An 18657-nucleotide genomic window follows, 5' to 3' on the forward strand; every position below is an offset into this window, starting at 1 on the left:
ATGTTAGAGAAGAACATTGGGCCGCTAACTAAAGCCATGATCCATGGTGGAAGTTTCAGTTTTGGACATATATCCTCAATCTCAAATGAGAAAATTATTAATTGTTGTTACATGCTTATGCATAAAAGAGGAGTCCATTATCTGTTGTCTATGTTGTCCCGGTATGGATGTCTAAGTTGAAGAATAATCAATAGCGAGAAATCCAATGCGAGCTTTCTCCTTAGACCTTTGTACAGGCGGCATAGAGGTACCCCTTTGTGACACTTGGTAAAAACATATGCATTGTGATGATCCGGTAGTCCAAGCTAATTAGGACAAGGTGCGGGCACTATTAGTACACTATGCATGAGGCTTGCAACTTATAAGATATAATTTACATGATGCATATGCTTTATTACTACCGTTGACAAAATTGTTTCATGTTTTCAAAATCAAAGCTCTAGCACAAATATAGCAATCGATGCTTTTCCTCTATGGAGGACCATTCTTTTACTTTTAATGTTGAGTCAGTTCACCTATTTCTCTCCACCTCAAGAAGCAAACACTTGTGTGAACTGTGCATTGATTCCTACATATTTGCTTATTGCACTTATTATATTACTCTATGTTGACAATATCCATGAGATATACATGTTACAAGTTGAAAGCAACTGCTGAAACTTAATCTTCTTTTGTGTTGCTTCAATACCTTTACTTTGAATTATTGCTTTATGAGTTAACTCTTATGCAAAACTTATTGATGCTTGTCTTGAAGTGCTATTCATGAAAAGTCTTTGCTTTATGATTCACTTGTTTACTCATGTCATATACATTGTTTTGATCGCTGCATTCACTACATATGCTTTACAAATAGTATGATCAAGGTTATGATGGCATGTCACTCGAAATTATACGTGTTATCGTTTTACCTGCTGGACGAGCAGAACTAAGCTTGGGGATGCTGATACGTCTCCGACGTATCGATAATTTCTTATGTTCCATGCCACATTATTGATGTTATCTACATGTTTTATGCACACTTTATGTCATATTCGTGCATTTTACTGGAACTAACCTATTAACAAGATGCCGAAGTGCCGATTCTTTGTTTTACTGTTTTTGGTTTCGTAAATCCTAGTAAGGAAATATTCTCGGAATTGGACGAAATCAAAGCCCAGGGGCCTATTTTTCCACGAAGCTTCCAGAAGTCCGAAGACGAAACGAAGTGGGGCCACAGGGTGCCCAAACCCTAGGGCGGCGCGGCCCACCCCCTGGCCGCACCGGCCTATGGTGTGGGCCCCCTGTGCCCCCTCCTGACTTGCCCTTCCGCCTACTTAAAGCCTCCGTGACGAAACCCCCAGTACCGAGAGCCACGATACGGAAAACCTTCCAGAGACGCCGCCAACGCCGATCCCATCTCGGGGGATCCAGGAGATCGCCTCCGGCACCCTGCCGGAGAGGGGAATCATCTCCCGGAGGACTCTACACCGCCATGGTCGCCTCCGGTGTGATGTGTGAGTAGTCTACCCCTGGACTATGGGTCCATAGCAGTAGCTAGATGGTTGTCTTCTCCCCATTGTGCTAACATTGTCGGATCTTGTGAGCTGCCTAACATGATCAAGATCATCTATCTGTAATTCTATATGTTGCGTTTGTTGGGATCCGATGAATAGAGAATACTTGTTATGTTGATTATCAAAGTTATATCTACGTGTTGTTTATGATCTTGCATGCTTTCCGTTACTAGTAGATGCTCTGGCCAAGTAGATGCTTGTAACTCCAAGAGGGAGTACTTATGCTCGATAGTGGGTTCATGCCTGCATTGACACAGGGACGATGGAAAGTTCTAAGGTTGTGTTGTCTTTGTTGCCACTAGGGATAAAACATTGATGCTATGTCTAAGGATGTAGTTGTTGATTACATTACGCACCATACTTAATGCAATTGTCTGTTGCTTTGCAACTTAATACTGGAGGGGGTTCGGATGATAACCTGAAGGTGGACTTTTTAGGCATAGATGCAGTTGGATGGCGGTCTATGTACTTTGTCGTAATGCCCAATTAAATCTCACTATACTCATCATGATATGTATGTGCATGGTCATGCTCTCTTTATTTGTCAATTGCCCAACTGTAATTTGTTCACCCAACATGCTGTTCGTCTTATGGGAGAGACACCTCTAGTGAACTGTGGACCCCGGTCCAATTCTCTTTACTGAAATACAATCTACTACAATACTTGTTCTACTGTTTTCTGCAAACAATCATCTTCCACACAATATGGTTAACTCTTTGTTACAGCAAGCCGGTGAGATTGACAACCTCACTGTTTCGTTGGGGCAAAGTACTTTGGTTGTGTTGTGCAGGTTCCACGTTGGCGCCGGAATCCCTGGTGTTGCACCGCACTACATCTCGCCGCCATCAACCTTCAACGTGCTTCTTGACTCCTACTGGTCCGATTAAACCTTGGTTTCTTACTGAGGGAAACTTGCCGCTGTGCGCATCACACCTTCCTCTTGGGGTTCCCAACGGACGTGCCAACCACACGCATCACCCTTTCATCTTCAGCAGCAGCGTCGAGAACAGAACCTATCAAGCGAAAGAACAAGAAATTCAAAAAAAAGGGGGAACAGCAAAAGACAGAAGAAGTTCTGGGTTGAAAAAGCATACCTAACATATCCACACTAGTTTCAGTCATTAGCTCGAGCATACTATTTTCTCGAGTAGTTGCTTTTTCAGCTTCCGAAATAGCAGCTTCCTTGGCAGTTATGGCTTCTTTAGCTTGTTGAAGGGCAATTTTCTCTCTTTCGGATGCTTTGCGGGATTGCTCCATCATCGCAAGAGTTTGCTTTTTCATGGACTGAAGTTGTTGACGAAGTTCTTGCAAATCTTGCGAGGAGTGTTTACTTGAAGAACCTTCGACAAGGTCATCATCAACAAGTGTTTTCTTCGAGAAGGAGGAAGCAGGAAAAGTATCGGCAGGATGAGGATTTGCGGAGTAGTTATCAAATATCAACTGGAAAAGAAAATTTCAGTATCAATGATCACGCAAAATAGAATTCCATTGATCTTCGGGAAATTTACATAGATATTACAGAAGGAGTTTTTCAAAAGAATTACTACGACAGTTGTCGCCAAAGCTACTGTGACGACAACATCAAAAGAAACAGTAAAAATAAAAACAGAAAAAGATAAGGCATTCTACTAGACCTCCGGCTTCGACGAGCTAGGAGTAGAAGTTGGCTTGCATCCAAGATAGGCAAGGATCTTCTTTGAGTTGGGCTTTGCAGCCCTGATCAGCGCTTGCCATTTTTTGGTCTCCATCTCCTGCGTGTCGCCAACTTTGGTCCAGTCAATGCTTTGCTGGCTGTCAGCAACCAGGGCGACAGTGCTTTCAACGGCAACTTTCATATTTTCTTGGCGAAGCTTCAGTCCAAGATCTTCTGCGGGGTTAAAGCACTTGGCAAGAGCAAGAAAGCCCTGATCAATGCCTTCGCGTGCTTCATCTCCGTGAAACTCAAGGAAAGCAAGTGCGTCAAGAAGAGGATCATTGTCGGGATCTTCAAGTTCATATTCTTGAGATGTTTTCCCTGTCGAGGCAAAAAAGTTATTGGTCAACAAGCAAGTAAAGAAAAGCAATTCCAAAGAATGCAAAATAGATCGGGCACTTACTGACAAAGCGGCGGCTTTGTGATTCCAAGCGCTTGGTAATCGCTTCTTCACGAGGAGATTGTGCGGTTTTATGCTCGCTCAAAGCAGTCTCGGCGTCATGAAGCCTCTTTTGAAGTCCTTTGACACCAGCAGCGTCGGCCTTGGCCTTGTCAGCCTCTGCCCTAGCCTTACTAGCATCTGATTCGGCCTTCTAACGAGCCTCCTCACTTTGCTCTAATTTTTGAGCAAGTGTGTCGGCACGTTTGTTGGCCTCTGCCAGTTTTTCTGCCAAGATAGTTAAATCCAGTCAAAATCACGACAAGAAAGGAGTGAGAAGGGAAGGGTAAAGAGAAGCAAAAAGACATTACCTTCAGCTTTGCTAGCATACTCGCGGTACCCAACGAATTGGGCACCGAAGCGGATGAATTCCTTAATCAAAGGCTGTTAAAGAAAGATAGAGAAAGAAAGCGTCGGTAGGGGAAAAAGTGCGATAGCACAAAATGAAAAGAAGCAAACAGTGAAAACATCGACAGCACCAGAAAGCATTCAAGGACTTACATCATACAAAAGAGGATTTGAGGAGCTACCCAATTGTAAGGTAGGCTCTGTGATTGATTCAACCCTCGCCCTTTTTGGTGAAGGGACAAGGGGGCTTGCAGGAGGAGTAGGTGCGTCGGTGTTTTGTTGAGGAGGCGAAGATTCTTCTCCTTCAGCTTGCACTTCAGAAACAACTAGAGTATGCGACGTACTCGTTTGAGCAGTCGCATCAATAGCTGGCATTTCTTCCTCGTCACCACTACGATTAAATGGCGACAGTATAAGAAGCAAGATAGACAAAAATCTTCAAGAGGCAAAGCAATAAGAAACAAGGGGTGACTTACGAACTGACGAGGGCATCAAGGTATGGATCGAAAGCCGCTTTCCAATTTGAAGGAGCAGCTTCTTCGGCTTTGGAGGTGCCGAAATCTTCGACGTATGTCCTCTTCCTCTTGTTCTTTGGAGAAACATCAGGAGGAGGAGAGTGTGCCGATGTGGTACCCTCGGATTCAGCTTCCTTTTCAGAGGATCCTGCAGATTTTCGAGAACATGCGGGTTCACCCGAGGGCAAGGAGCACCCTGGTTGTCATCAGTGACAACGGGTCGTTCTTTGACTTCTCCACCTTCAGGAAGGGGAGGAAGAGAGACAAGATCTGGATGGTTCTATAAAAAATAAAGAGGCATGTCAATAAAAGAATTATGCAAAGGATGGCAACCAAAAATGAGCAAGTCGACAAAGGTTACCTTGGGGAGCGCATTGGTGGCTCTATATGGTTTTACGCGACAAGAAGAGGGGACATCATCTTTCTTGCTGAGGGAGGAGATTTTCCGGACAAGTTTTTCTAAATCCTTGACCGGCAAATTCACCGACAGCCGATCCACATCATTGTCGCCAGCATACTTCCAGAGGGGATTTTTGTGAGCCTGCAGAGGCTGCACTCTGATCCTAAGGAAATAGGCCGTGATTTGGATACCCGACAGTTCTTTACCGCGGGTACTTTGAAGCTCGTGGATGCGGGTCATCAGTGCCTCCGTCGCCGTTTTTTCTTCGTCGGTAGCCTCTGCATCCCAGGAGCGGCGGCGATAGATTTTCTCGGCACCATCAAAAGGAGGAATGTTGTCTTCAATACACCCATGATTCTCCTCGTGGATGTACAGCCATTTTTTGCGCCACCCTTGAACTGATTCAGGGAATTTGGCATCGAAGTACTCGACATCAGGGCGCACGCAGATACAAACACCGCCTATGTTATAGGCGACATTGGCAGAGCCATTACGGCGACACAAAAAGATGCGTTTCCATAACGCCCAGTTAGGCTGAACGCCGAGGAAGGATTCACAAAGAGTGATGAAGATGTAAATATGGAGGATAGAGTTGGGTGTGAGGTGATGAAGTTGCAATCCGTAAACAAAAAGCAACCCACGGAGAAAATTGTGAATGGGGGCAGAGAGGCCGCGGATGAGATGATCGACGAAACTAACCCGATACTCCATTGGAGGGGTTGGGTAGCTCTCTTCGCTGGGGAAGCACAGCGCCTTTGGCTTCTTGCTGATCCCCAGTTTCTTCAGGAGGTTGATGTCTTGGGCAGAGATTTTGGATCTCTCCCACTCAGCGCTCCCCAGATCTGCGGAAGCCATCTTTGATTCAGGAGTGTTGTGCCTGATCAATCTGCGCGGTGGCATCAACAATGGCGCATGAGTACAGTGTGAGAGTGGTTGAGCTCAAGGAGTTATGGGACGCAAGAGGGGATTTTTGCAGAGGAGAACGGAGGAGCGGCACGAGAGAAAGTGCTGGAGGAAGAAGATGGAGACCTTAAATAAGAGGTGCGGCGAATCGGCGCACCGTTGGATGGAAAAAATGTGAGCCAGATAGCGTACACGTGGAGCAAGGGTACAAAAGTAATTTCACCCTAGAAGAGTTACAGTGCGTGCACCAGGAAAAGCGGAGGACGTGTGTCCCCCACTTGCACGACGTGTCAATACGATGCGTAATTTGGGCCCGCAAGGCAGTGAGAGAGAACTTCTCGCGATTTCCAGGAACAGCGGTCGTGGCTATCGTCAGCAATGATGTCATCTTAACAAGAGAAAATTTTGACTCAACAGTTTCATAAAAAGTCGACAGCAAAAGATATTGGAGAGCCTTTGATCAAATACAAGTTTTTGATCAAATGCTCGGGGGCTACTTTGGAAAAATGAAAAATTCGAGAAAGACAAAATAGAAATGGTGTGAGCCTATGATCAAATACAAATATTTGCTCATAGCCTCGGGGGCTACTCCCATCGGGAGCGCTGTTCGCGCACCCGAGAGATTTGAAAATTTCGGGAGAGAATGAAAATATAGCGACATAAGGCGTGGAGCCTACACCCAAGCACAAGTCCTTGGCTGTAGCCTCGGGGGCTACTCCCATCGGGAACGCTGTTCGCGTACCCGATGAAATTATAAAAAAGAAAGATAGAAGAACAAGAGAGTATATTCTGACTTATAAGTAACTCTACATATACTCCCATCGGGAGATCAATATAAGTCATCCGTTGACTCAATAAAATGTGCCATTCCAACAGCCGAATAAGCACTCGACAATATATTCTCAGAACGCCAAAGTTGCGAACAATTTCTGAATGCCGCAAAACTTTGCGAAGGTAAGACCCCAGATCCATTCTGTGTGGCGTGGCGCCGTCTCTGACGTCGGTTTGCTACTTTTATCCGTATCAACAGATACGAAGAAAAATCCTAATGGACGCGTTAGGTACCCGATAAATATGATTGGGACTCGACAGAATGGTAAGACCTTAAGCAGCACCTGTCGAAGTTTACACCAGTATCCCGAGATCATGTCCAGGGACGTGATCTTGAAGTAGGTTTTTGCGGATTGCCACTAGAGCAGTTAACTAGTACCTGATCCGTCAGATGAACTAGCCCCAACTACCATTATCCCTGTACAATATAGAAATTCATATGCAAAGAAATATGGAGAAAGTCAAAGCTACCGAATAAATATAACGGTGGAGATTTTCCCTGACTCTACGATTCAAGCAAAATCTCGGGGGCTACTGACATAGGCATTCCCAATGGGCCTGCCGAAGATAGTACCCGGGGTTTACTGAAGGCCCACGACTCGAAGAATAAGAAGAATCGGAAGCCCAAGTTGATATTAAGGAAAGCTAGAGTTGTATTAGGAGATAATATTTGTAATCCTGCGGGATGAGTTGGAAACCCTCCCGGACTCTGTAACTTGTACAATACGAATCCCTCGGCTCCACCTCCTATATAAGGGGGAGTCGAGGGACAAAGATAGCATCGAATCGTTGTCTCACAAACCCTAGTTTCCACATCGTCGAGTACTTTTCGGCTGAAACCTTCGAGATCTACTTGCCCTCTACTTCTAACTAAACCCTAGTCTACAACCCGTAGGCATTGACAAGTTAATCCCTTGTCAGAAGGGATTGCCAAAAACCATTCCCTTAGTATGCAACTTGTTTACCATGTTCAAATTCTTGATAATGATCCTGCTCCAATTACTATTAATGAGAAGAGTTTTTCTTATGCCAAAAATAATGATACTTTTATGCATATGAACCATGATATTTTTAGTCCCCCAAGCATGGAGGAGAAAATTTACTTTGATGATACTTTACCTCCTATACATGATGATTACAATGATGACTATCATATTTTCAGTCCACCCACTATTGAGGAGAAAATTAATTATGATTACAATATGCCTCCTATATATGATGATTATGGTGATGAGAATAATAATGATAGCTATTTTATTGAATTTGCTCCCACTACAATTAATAGTAATGACTATGCTTATGTGGAGAGTAATAATTTTATGCATGTAGCTCATGATAAGAATCTTTCATGTGATAGTTATATTGTTGAGTTTGTTCATGATGCTACTGAAAATCTTTATGAGAGAGGACAATATGGTTGTAGGGATTTTCATGTTACTAAAACACCTCTCTTTTTGCTGAAAATCTTGAAGTTGCGCTTGTCTTATTTTCCTATGCTTATTGCATTATGCTTACATGACTTGTTTATTTACAAGATTCCTTTTCATAGGAAGTGGGTCAGACTTAAAAGCGTTTCTTATTTGCTTTTGATGCTCTCTCTCGCTTCAACTCTTATTACTTGCGAGAGCATCATTAAAATTACTGAGCCCATCTTAATGGCTATAAAGAAAACACTTCTTGAGAGATAACCCATGTTTTTATTTTGCTACTGTTTTGTTGTGTCTTGGAAGTTTTTACTACTGTAGCAACCTCTCCTTATCATGTTTATTTCGTTTTTGTGCCATGTAAAGTCTTTGATAGAAAGTTGATACTAGATTTGGATTTCCGCGCAGGAACAGATTTTTAACTGTCACGAATTTGAGCTGTTCTCTCTGTAGGAGAATCTAAAAATTCTGTAAAAATTCGTGAGTAATCCGCAAATATGTACGCAACTTTCATTAAATTTGAGCTTCTTCATCTGAGCATGTTAAGTGCCTCGGAAAAATTAGTCTTTACGGACTGTTCTGTTTTGACAGATTCTGCCTTTTATTTCGCATTGCCTCTTTTACTGTGTTTGAGTGGGTTTCTTTGCTCCATTAAATTTCAGTAGCCTTGGGTAATGTACAGAAGTGTTGGGAATGATTGTGTCCTCGCTGAACATGTGAATTTTTGATTATGCACTAACCCTCTAATGAGATTGTTTTGAGTCTGGTGTGGAGGAAGTTTTCAAGGATCAAGAGAGGAGGATGATATAATATGATCAAGAAGAATGAAAAGTCTAAGCTTGGGGATGCCCCCGTGGTTCATCCCTGCATATTTCAAGAAGACTCAAGCATCTAAGCTTGGGGATGCCCAAGGCATCCCCTTCTTCATTAACCACTTATCAGGTCACCTCTAGTGAAACTATATTTTTATTCCGTCACATCTTATGTGCTTTACTTGGAGCGTCTGTGTGCTTTTATTTTCGTTTTGTTATTTTCATTCTCTGAATAAATTCGGATCCTAACATGCTTGTGTGGGAGAAAGACACGCTCCGCTTTTTCATATGAACACTGGTGTTCTTCGTTTTACTTTTAATGTTCATGGCAAAAGCTGAAAGCCGCTGCACTTATTGCTATTTGGTTGGAAACAGAAAATGCTTCATGTGGTAATTGGTATATTGTCTTGAATAATTTGATACTTGGCAATTGTTTTGAGCTCTCAAGTAGATCATGTTTAAGCTCTTGCATCATGTAGTTTAAACCTATTAGTGGAGAACTACCGTAGAGCTTGTTGAAATTTGGTTTGCATGATTGGTCTCTCTAAGGTCTAGATATTTTCTGGTAAAAGTGTTTGAGCAATAAGGAAGACAGTGTAGAGTCTTATAATGCTTTCAATATGTTCTTATGTAAGTTTTGCTGTACCGGTTCATACTTGTGTTTGCTTCAAACAACCTTGCTAGCCAAAGCCTTGTACTGAGAGGGAATGCTTCTCGTGCATCCAAAACCTTGAGCCAAAACCTATGCCATTTGTGTCCACCATAACTACCTACTATGTGGTATTTCTCTGCCATTCCAAGTAAATACTTCATGTGCTACCTTTAAACAATTCAGAAGTTATTATCTCTTGTCTGTGTCAATGTTTTATAGCTCATGAGGAAGTATGTGGTGTTTTATCTTTCAATCTTGTTGGGCAGACTTTCACCAATGGACTAGTGGCTTCATCCGCTTATCCAATAATTTTGCAAAAAGAGCTGGCAACGGGGTTTCCAGCCCCAATTAATTAACTTTCATTAATAATTCTCTTCACATGTTTTGCCCTGATTCATCAGTAAGCAACTTAATTTTGCAAATAGACACTCCTCCATGGTATGTGAAATGTTGGAAGGCACCCGAGGATTCGGTTATCCATGGTTTATGAAATAAAAAGGTTGGGAGGAGTGTCATCCATAAATAAAACTAAAGTACATGTGTAAACAGAAGAGAAGAGGGATGATCTACCTTGCTGGTAGAGATAACGTCCTTCATGGGAGCCACTCTTTGAAAGTCTGTTTGGCGAGGGGGTTAGAGTGCCCACTACCATTCGTTGACAACAACAAACACCTCTCAAAACTTTACTTTTATGCTCTCTATATGATTTCAAAACTTGAAAAGCTCTGGCACATGATGTAATCCCTGCTTCCCTCTGCGAAGGGCCTTTCTTTTACTTTATGTTGAGTCAGTTTACCTACTTCTTTCTATCTTAGAAGCAAACACTTGTATCAACTGTGTGCATTGATTCTTACATGCTTGCTTATTGCACTCATCATATTACTTTGTGTTGACAATTATCCATGAGATATACAATTTGAAAGTTGAAAGCAACTGCTGAAACTTAAATCTTCCTTTGGGTTGCTTCAAAACCTTCTATTAAGAATCTATTGCTTTATGAGTTAACTCTTATGCAAGACTTTTTGATGCTTGTCTTGAAAGTACTATTCATGAAAAGTCTTTGCTATATGATTCAGTTGTTTAGTCATTATCTATTTGTTAGTAAACTATAGACCATTGCTTTGAGTCACTTCATTCATCTCATATGCTTTACAATTGTATTGATCAAGATTATGTTGGTAGCATGTCACTTCAGAAATTATTCTTTTTATCGTTTACCTACTCGAGGGCGAGTAGGAACTAAGCTTGCGGATGCTTGATACGTCTCAAACGTATCTATAATTTCTGATGTTCCATGCTTATATTATACCAATTGCTACATGTTTTATATACACTTTATATCAATTTTATGCATTTTCCGGGACTAACCTATTAACAAGATGCCGAAGTGCAAGTTCCTATTTTTTGCTGTTTTTGGTTTCAGAAATTCTACACAGGAAATATTCTCGGAATTGCGCTAAACAAAAGCCAAACCTTCTATTTTCCCGAGGGACACACGGAGCCAGAAGGGCAAGCCCGGGGGAGGCCTAGGGCCTCCTCCCCACAGGGTGGCGCGGCCAGGCCCCCAGGCGCGCCCAGGTGTGGGGAGGCCACCCCTGGCTCCCCCGATGCTTCCCCTTCGCCTATATATTCCTTCGTCTCCGAAAACCCTAGGACGATAAGTCATATTCCACGAAGAGTTCCGTAGCCGCCGCCATCGCGAAGCCAAGTTCGGGGGATAGTAGTCTCTGTTCCGGCACGCCGTCGGGATGGGGAATTGCCCCCGGAGTCATCTCCATTGACACCACCGCCATCTTCATCGCCGTTGCTGTCTCCCATGATGAGGAGGGAGTAGTTCTCCCCCGAGGCTGAGGGCTCTACCGGTAGCTATGTGGTTCATTTCTCTCTCCCATGGTGTGATCTTTATGTGATCATGAGCTTTGTATCACTATTAATCTATGTGCTATTCTAGTGATGTTATTAAAGTAGTCTATTCCTCCTCCATGATGTAAAGAGGATAGTGTGTGCATCATGTAGTACTTGGCGTAGGCTATGATTGTAATCTCTTGTGGATTATGAAGTTAACTATTACTATGATAGTATTGATGTGGTCTATTCCCCCTTTCATAGCTATTGTTGACAGTGTTCATGCTATGTTAGTACTCGGTCTAAATTGCAACGGTATTATCTTGGATTATGATTTGATGAGGATACCCCTATGAGTGGTGTTTGTCAAGTACTTGATGAACTTTGAGTGGAGCTTTTGTAGCCACTACGTGATGATTAGTGATTCCAATAGGAGAGTAATTCAGAGTTGCACAAGTGAAGAGAAGTTATCTAATTATTCAATTATGTGATCATTGTTGAGAGTGTCCACTAGTGAAAGTATGATCCCTAGGCCTTGTTTCTAAGCATTTAAACACCGTTTCCAACAAGTTTTGCTACATGTTCGCTTGCTGCCATTTTTATTTCAGATTGCAATTACTACTTATAATCATCCATATTACTTGTATTTCACTATCTCTTCGCCGAACTAGTGCACCTATACATCTGACAAGTGTATTAGGTGTGTTGGGGACACAAGAGACTTCTTGTATCTTAATTGCAGGGTTGCTTGAGAGGGATATCTTTGACCTCTACCTCCCTGAGTTCGATAAACCTTGGGTGATTCACTTAAGGGAAACTTGCTGCTGGTCTACAAACCTCTGCTCTTGGTGGCCCAACACTGTCTACAGGAATAGAAGCGTGCGTAGACATCATGCCACTACGCTGCTCGGCTCTGATAGAACTAAGGTGAGACTCTATTCTTCCGCTTCGGTGTTGTCAACTCCATAGACTATCCCATAGTCCCATAGTCCACGCCTTCTACTCCTCCTGTCAGGTCAAGCTCTTCGTAGACCAACTAGTAGTCCCCTTCCGGTGCTCCGATGCAGGCCTCCTCTTCATTGTCACAATCTAGCAAGGGTGTCGAAAGAAAGTGAGTACAGCGGTACTCAACAATTTCAAAAGAGAATAGGTGTTTGATGCACTAGCTACGAGCATTGATCAAAAAATCTCAAGTCAATGCATGTTTCAAAAACATTTCTTCAAAAGGTTTATTTTATTCTGAAAACTATGCCCGCCAGTCTTCACAGGTTGACCAGAACTTCACGGAGTTCCTTTCCTGCCGTGTTCGTAGTTCCCTTCCCGGAACTGGGAGTGACAAGCCAAAATTTGATACACTCTGTAGAGGTGCGTTACTTTTCCCATAAGAGAACTTATCCTTGTTGCCAACCGGGCATACTTTCCCGTGCACACTTCCTTGGTGTGAGGCCCGGCATAAGAACCAAACCAATCACTGCCTTCTCCGCGATCCCGCAGACCCACCCTTTTGTAAGTCTGTCCTGTCCTTTATCTATAGGTAGACTAACACAGGCATTTGTTCTCTCCTTCACCATTAAGGTAGACTGATACGAACAATTCACATGCCTGGTCCTATGCACTATAGATAGACTAACCCGGACAACCCTTACAATCCATCATAGACCTTTAATAAGTCTGCCCTCTCCTATATCTAATGGTAGACTGTTACCGACCATTGTCCTCACCTTTACCAATAGATAGACTGATACATGCAACCCTTATCACTAGCCCATCGATATGCGAGAGGGAAAAGATACAACTGACTTCCCAGAGCCATTATAGATCTCATGGTTAACGTGAAATGTACGGCGCTAGAATCACTAGACGGCATTGGTGTTTAGTCCTAGATGAGTAGAACCCTTGCAATGGAACCTCAACCATCAACACATACCATGGTTCCATTGCCAACCACATAGTCATATTCATAATTGGAAAAGTAACATTTGATTTTCAATGTAGGAGTGATAAGTATATAGCTTTGCGAGTAAATTGATAGAACATAATCAAGATGACATGAGCAAGAGTGAACTTGCCTGGTGACTGCGAGATAGTGCAGTTCGATGTTTTGGATGGAACCTAGACCTCGGGTTCTGTAAAGAAGCATCATTGTTCGGTAAGGACAATGTTATAAAATCCAAATGATGCATGCATGGTGCATTATTTTATGTTCAATCCCTTTCCCCAGAGTAGCTGTTAAGATTTGGATGATTTAAGTTTGGTTTAAATATTTATGCCTTTGGCAGTAATTTATAATTCTTTCATATTGTTTTATTATAAAAGAAAAGATTATAGAATTAATAAAATTTACCTTTGGAAAATATCAACCTTAAATGAAAAGGTTAATCATAATAGAATATTTCTCTTTTTGGAAATATTACGTTTTGAAAATATTAAAGTTATTTGGAATTTTCCTTGATTTTATATATTCAAGGAAAATTGCAAATTTGAATTTTCCATTTTAAATTTATATCCAAAATTCTTAAATTTGAATTCTCATTGTTTATTGCATTTCACATTTTATTTTTGTTAAGGAATATTTTCTATGAGTTTTTCATATTTTCCTTGAATTTTTGGAGGCTTATATAATTTGTTTGGAATTTTGCAAAATTTAGGGGTTATTTGGAATTGTGAAATTACTAAAATGCCCCTGGGCTATTTAATTAATCCACTTGGCCCATTTGGGTCGGCCCACTTGGCCGAACCAAACCAACTCGGTGGGATCTGATCGAGTCGGCCCACTCCACTCGTCTCTCTCTCTCTCTCTCTCTCGCAACCCTAACCCTAACCCTTGGCGACACCATGGCGATGGCGTCGCCGCCACGGCCGCCGCCACGCTTCGGCCAGCTCCAGCCATCCCCGGCCACGCCACCGACAACGCTCGAAACACCAGGCGACGATCTTTCGATATGTCCGCGTGGATTCATCGACTTCTTCCTCCTTCTCCAGATCGCCACCATCCTAGATCTGGAGACAAATTGCCTCCGACGATCTGATGTCTCCAATGAGCTGTAGTTGCCGCCGTCGTCTCTCGCATGCACCTGAGACTGTCCTGGCGTGGGTGATGTCATGGCATCGCATGTGCCGTCGTCTCCAGGGTGTTGTGATGTGGGTTTGGAGTCGTCAGCGTAACACCGGCGTCTACCTTGGACTTGCAGCTGCTACGGCCGCGCGAGCACTGCCTCGCCATGCCATAGCCTCTGCTTCCAGGCACAGGTACGTCCTTCAGGTCCTCCTCCCTCTCTTCTCCTTGTCTGTGTGCCTCCATGTCTCTGTTGCTCTTCTTCTCCTCTCGCCAAGCTTCCCGATAATCCAAGGATCATGCAGGACATTGCTGTTGATGCCCTTTGCATCAAATCCTTCCTCTACCTAAGCCCTGGCCAGCCCACATCATTACTGGTCACTGGCCAAGTTTGTATGTTGCTTTGTGTTGTTCATCTCATGGCTGTGCTGCTCCCTTTGCTACTTCTATGCTATGCAATTGCTTGCTGGTGATACTTGCTATCACTACTGGCTGATATCTTGACACTAGTGCTGCCTGTGATGATCTCCTGTGTCTTGCACATGATCCAATTCATCCATTGGATCAAAAGATACAAGTGGCTAGGCTCTATGTCTTGTCTGGTTTTTGCTCTAGCCATTTGGTTAAACTGTGTTTCCTATTGATGGTTGTCTGTCTCTCTGATTGGCTTGTGATGCTATTGGTGCCTTACCAGTGGCTTATGTGCATGCTTAGTGGATAATTAAGCTACTTATGCTTGCATTAATACTGGGTTAAATAGTTTTGGTAGCCAGATAGGCTTTACCGAAGCAATTGCTTCAGTAAACCTTCTGTGTATGTCATGCTGTTGCCGTGTATTGATTTCTGTCAGTTATCTTTGATGAACCATGTGTTGGTAGTGATTCAATTACATTAACAGTGGCTTACATGAATTCCAATATGCTTTTGGAATAAATTTACTTGTCTGAACCTATATGGTAATGAAGACAACTAGCTTGTGTGGCTAAGTTTGCTTGTTAGTCTAGTGTTGTGACCTCAGTAGCTTGCTACTGCATCTGGTTGCATCCTATTTGGCTATTTGGTGGATTTTATGAAAAGATAACTAAACTCCACAGTTGGGAATCATATGTATGAATGCCCTGTGGATGCTTTTGATGAAAAACTGGGTTGATTTGATGGTTTAACACACCATATGGTGCTAGGTTCATTAGTTGGCTACTGTTCTAGGGTTTTAGTGACTTGGATGGCTAGTACTAGATATACTGATGCATATCCAGTGACTAACTCTCTGGTTCTTGGTCTGATCTCTTGAATACCAAGTGATGACATACCCTGTGGAGCATCTGCTCCACACCAAGTGTGTGTATGATCATGCTTATGATGGATCGGGTCATGAGATCCATCCAGGTATGATGTATACCTTGCTCCAGCTCCTAGATAGATGTTTTGTGTTGATGCAGTGCTTCTGGATGGTTGATTTGATCACAACCCTTCACCTCCTTGCTCCTGGATGATCTATCCTTAGGTCACCATGATCTATGGATGGTTGGTTTGGTTGGGACTTGATCCCTCCCTGCCAGGCTTATCAATTGCATTTCCAATTCTTTTTACTGCCAAGTGTCAACGACACTTGTTACTGGACATATTCTTCTATTTTCTCATATTCTACAGGTTTCCAAGATCAACCAAGCCTTGGAAAAGATCAAGATGAAGAATTTAATGAAGACTTTAGTTTAGAAATAGTCCATTTGATGTAATCTTCATTTTCTATAATTTGTTATTCATTCTTGTATATTGGATACTAGCTTAGTGCCCGCGCGTTGCAGCGGATCACTCTGACACTTCCTCTATCTTTATCCTTTTGAACATATTGTTAGGAAAATAATCTACAAATTCAAGTTTTCTCTAAAACTAAACGAAAATGCTTACGGAAGAAAGAGGCATCCAGGGGTGGGCCCCTCCACGTTGAGCTTATCTTCTCCCTGGTTCTGGTTCTTCTACTACACGGGAATTTTCCATTTTTCTCCCACACGTACGAGCATGTAAGAGCCATGGCTGACTTCACAGACCGACGCATCGCCGCTGTTCCTCTCGTCTGCTACAGGTACTACTGCAATTGAAGATAATTATTGCCCGATGTAGAAATCATCCTCTGTATCACATCACTTATGATGGTCAGTGTGAAACTTGAAGAGGTTGATCAGATGAATTTACATATGTGTTGCAGATTATTCATGGCGAGCTTCAGAAACATGAGCATGGACTGGGATGGCATTTACAAATATTTGATGCAAATGTAGTGCACTGAAGATGACAATCACCTAATCTCCAGCGCCCAGCAAAATGACCCCCAAATCTTACTTCTTAATGATTCGCCTGAACTTATAAAGGGAACAAATGTGTCAAAAATTCAGACAACACATCACAGGAAAATATTTACAATTGCATCACAATCATTCAGTTTCCACATGTGAACAAGATTACACAAATGCAAAATGTTGTGTGAACATAGTGCAGCAAACTAATGACTCTGACTGATGATGAGTAACACATTAGGCAAGATATTTTGTACCTAGAGTTCAGACTTCTGAGAGGTTCATATATATGTAAAGTGGTATCACAAGCGCAAAAATAAATATATATTCTGAAGTCTCACACAAGTCAAAATCATAATACCCTACAACCCTGTTCGGCCATCCCCCTATTTTTTCTGGGGAGCAACTTACATGTAGTACAAAATCACTAACTATTTTCAGCGATTCTTTACGTGGTAAACACTGCAGCAGCTTTCTTGCCCAGGCACCGAAGATTTCAATTCGGACCTAATTGCAGATGATTCCCTTGATGCCCATACCCAGTGATGAGTTTCAGGTATCAATAACTGGTATACAGAAGTATCTAATACAATGTGGTGATGTCATGCAAACATGAGCCCTATGCAATTCATAAAACCCAAACGTAGTAGTAAGATCTCTCTTGAAATCTAAGGACTTGTCTTTTTTTTTCAAACTTGACATTTGGAGAATTCCAGATCAAAGGACAGTCTACACTGCAATCATAACGAGCTGCGCTTCAGATTAGATGCCCATTAACGTGACCAGCATGTCCGCCTCAGTGGGACTCTCTTGCCTGGACTTGAGCAGGATCAGGGCAACACTACCTCAGTGGCATCGGCAGGTTCCAGCATCGGCGGCATGAGGCTAGCCAACTCCGGTGCTGAACCCGCCTCCAGGAGATGCGCAGAAGAGCGCCGGGAAATCACGATGACAGACGGACGCGAGACACTGTAGATGGACACGCCGTACTTGTCCTGTGCTTGGAAAGATCCTCCGCTGCTGCCTGCCGGGGTGGAGGCCGGCTGGGTTGTTGGCACTTCGGGTGGTGTAAGAGGCTGGGGCGGCGGCGCTCCCGCGGAGCAGGGGAAGGGGAAAAGAGAAAACTCCAACCGGTAGGTTAACTTCGCGGTGGCATAGGATGTAAATTGTCTGTGAGGAGACTCCGACCCGGGGTTTTTCACCTGTGTCCGGTTTTTCCTTTGTACTAACGCTCTGTTTGGATGTTTGCATTGGGAGGCTTGGCATTGCATTGGGTTGAATGTCCAATAGCCAGGATATTGATATTAAGACCGAATGTCAATATTTCTGTTTGGATGTGTAGATATTGGAATCCATATATTATACTGAAGTCGAATACCAAAATGTTGTTTGGATGTTTAAAGTGAGGTATTTCAGTTATATGGGACTTTGATCATTATACTGTTTATAAATGCAATTTTGCAACCCATTACACGTATCAGTTCGACAAATAGAAACATACACACTCTCACAATCATTTTTTACAAGTTCATTTTACAAACAATTTCATATCACTCTCATAAGCAACATCACACTCACATCCAAAGCACATCCATACTAATTTGTATCTAGTTTTTGCAGAGAATAGATTGACAAAGTATTGATGCGATTCAACTTGATGGAAATCATAAGATTTTTCTCTTCAATTTATATCATCAATAGGAGAAGTTACAGGAGAGGATACATAAGTCAAATAGTAACATAGGATAAAATATTGTGTATTACACGGTTTCAGTTATCTTATCTCTAACATGGATAGACCAGGGTGTAGATTGCCGGTCATCTTCTTCAACTCACCCGCGTGTGTTGCACACAAGTGAGTAGTGAGATCGAGCCTGAGCCTGTGTGGGGGA

This window comes from Lolium perenne, chromosome 7, assembly GCF_019359855.2.
Source record: "Lolium perenne isolate Kyuss_39 chromosome 7, Kyuss_2.0, whole genome shotgun sequence".
Lineage (NCBI taxonomy): Eukaryota > Viridiplantae > Streptophyta > Magnoliopsida > Poales > Poaceae > Lolium > Lolium perenne.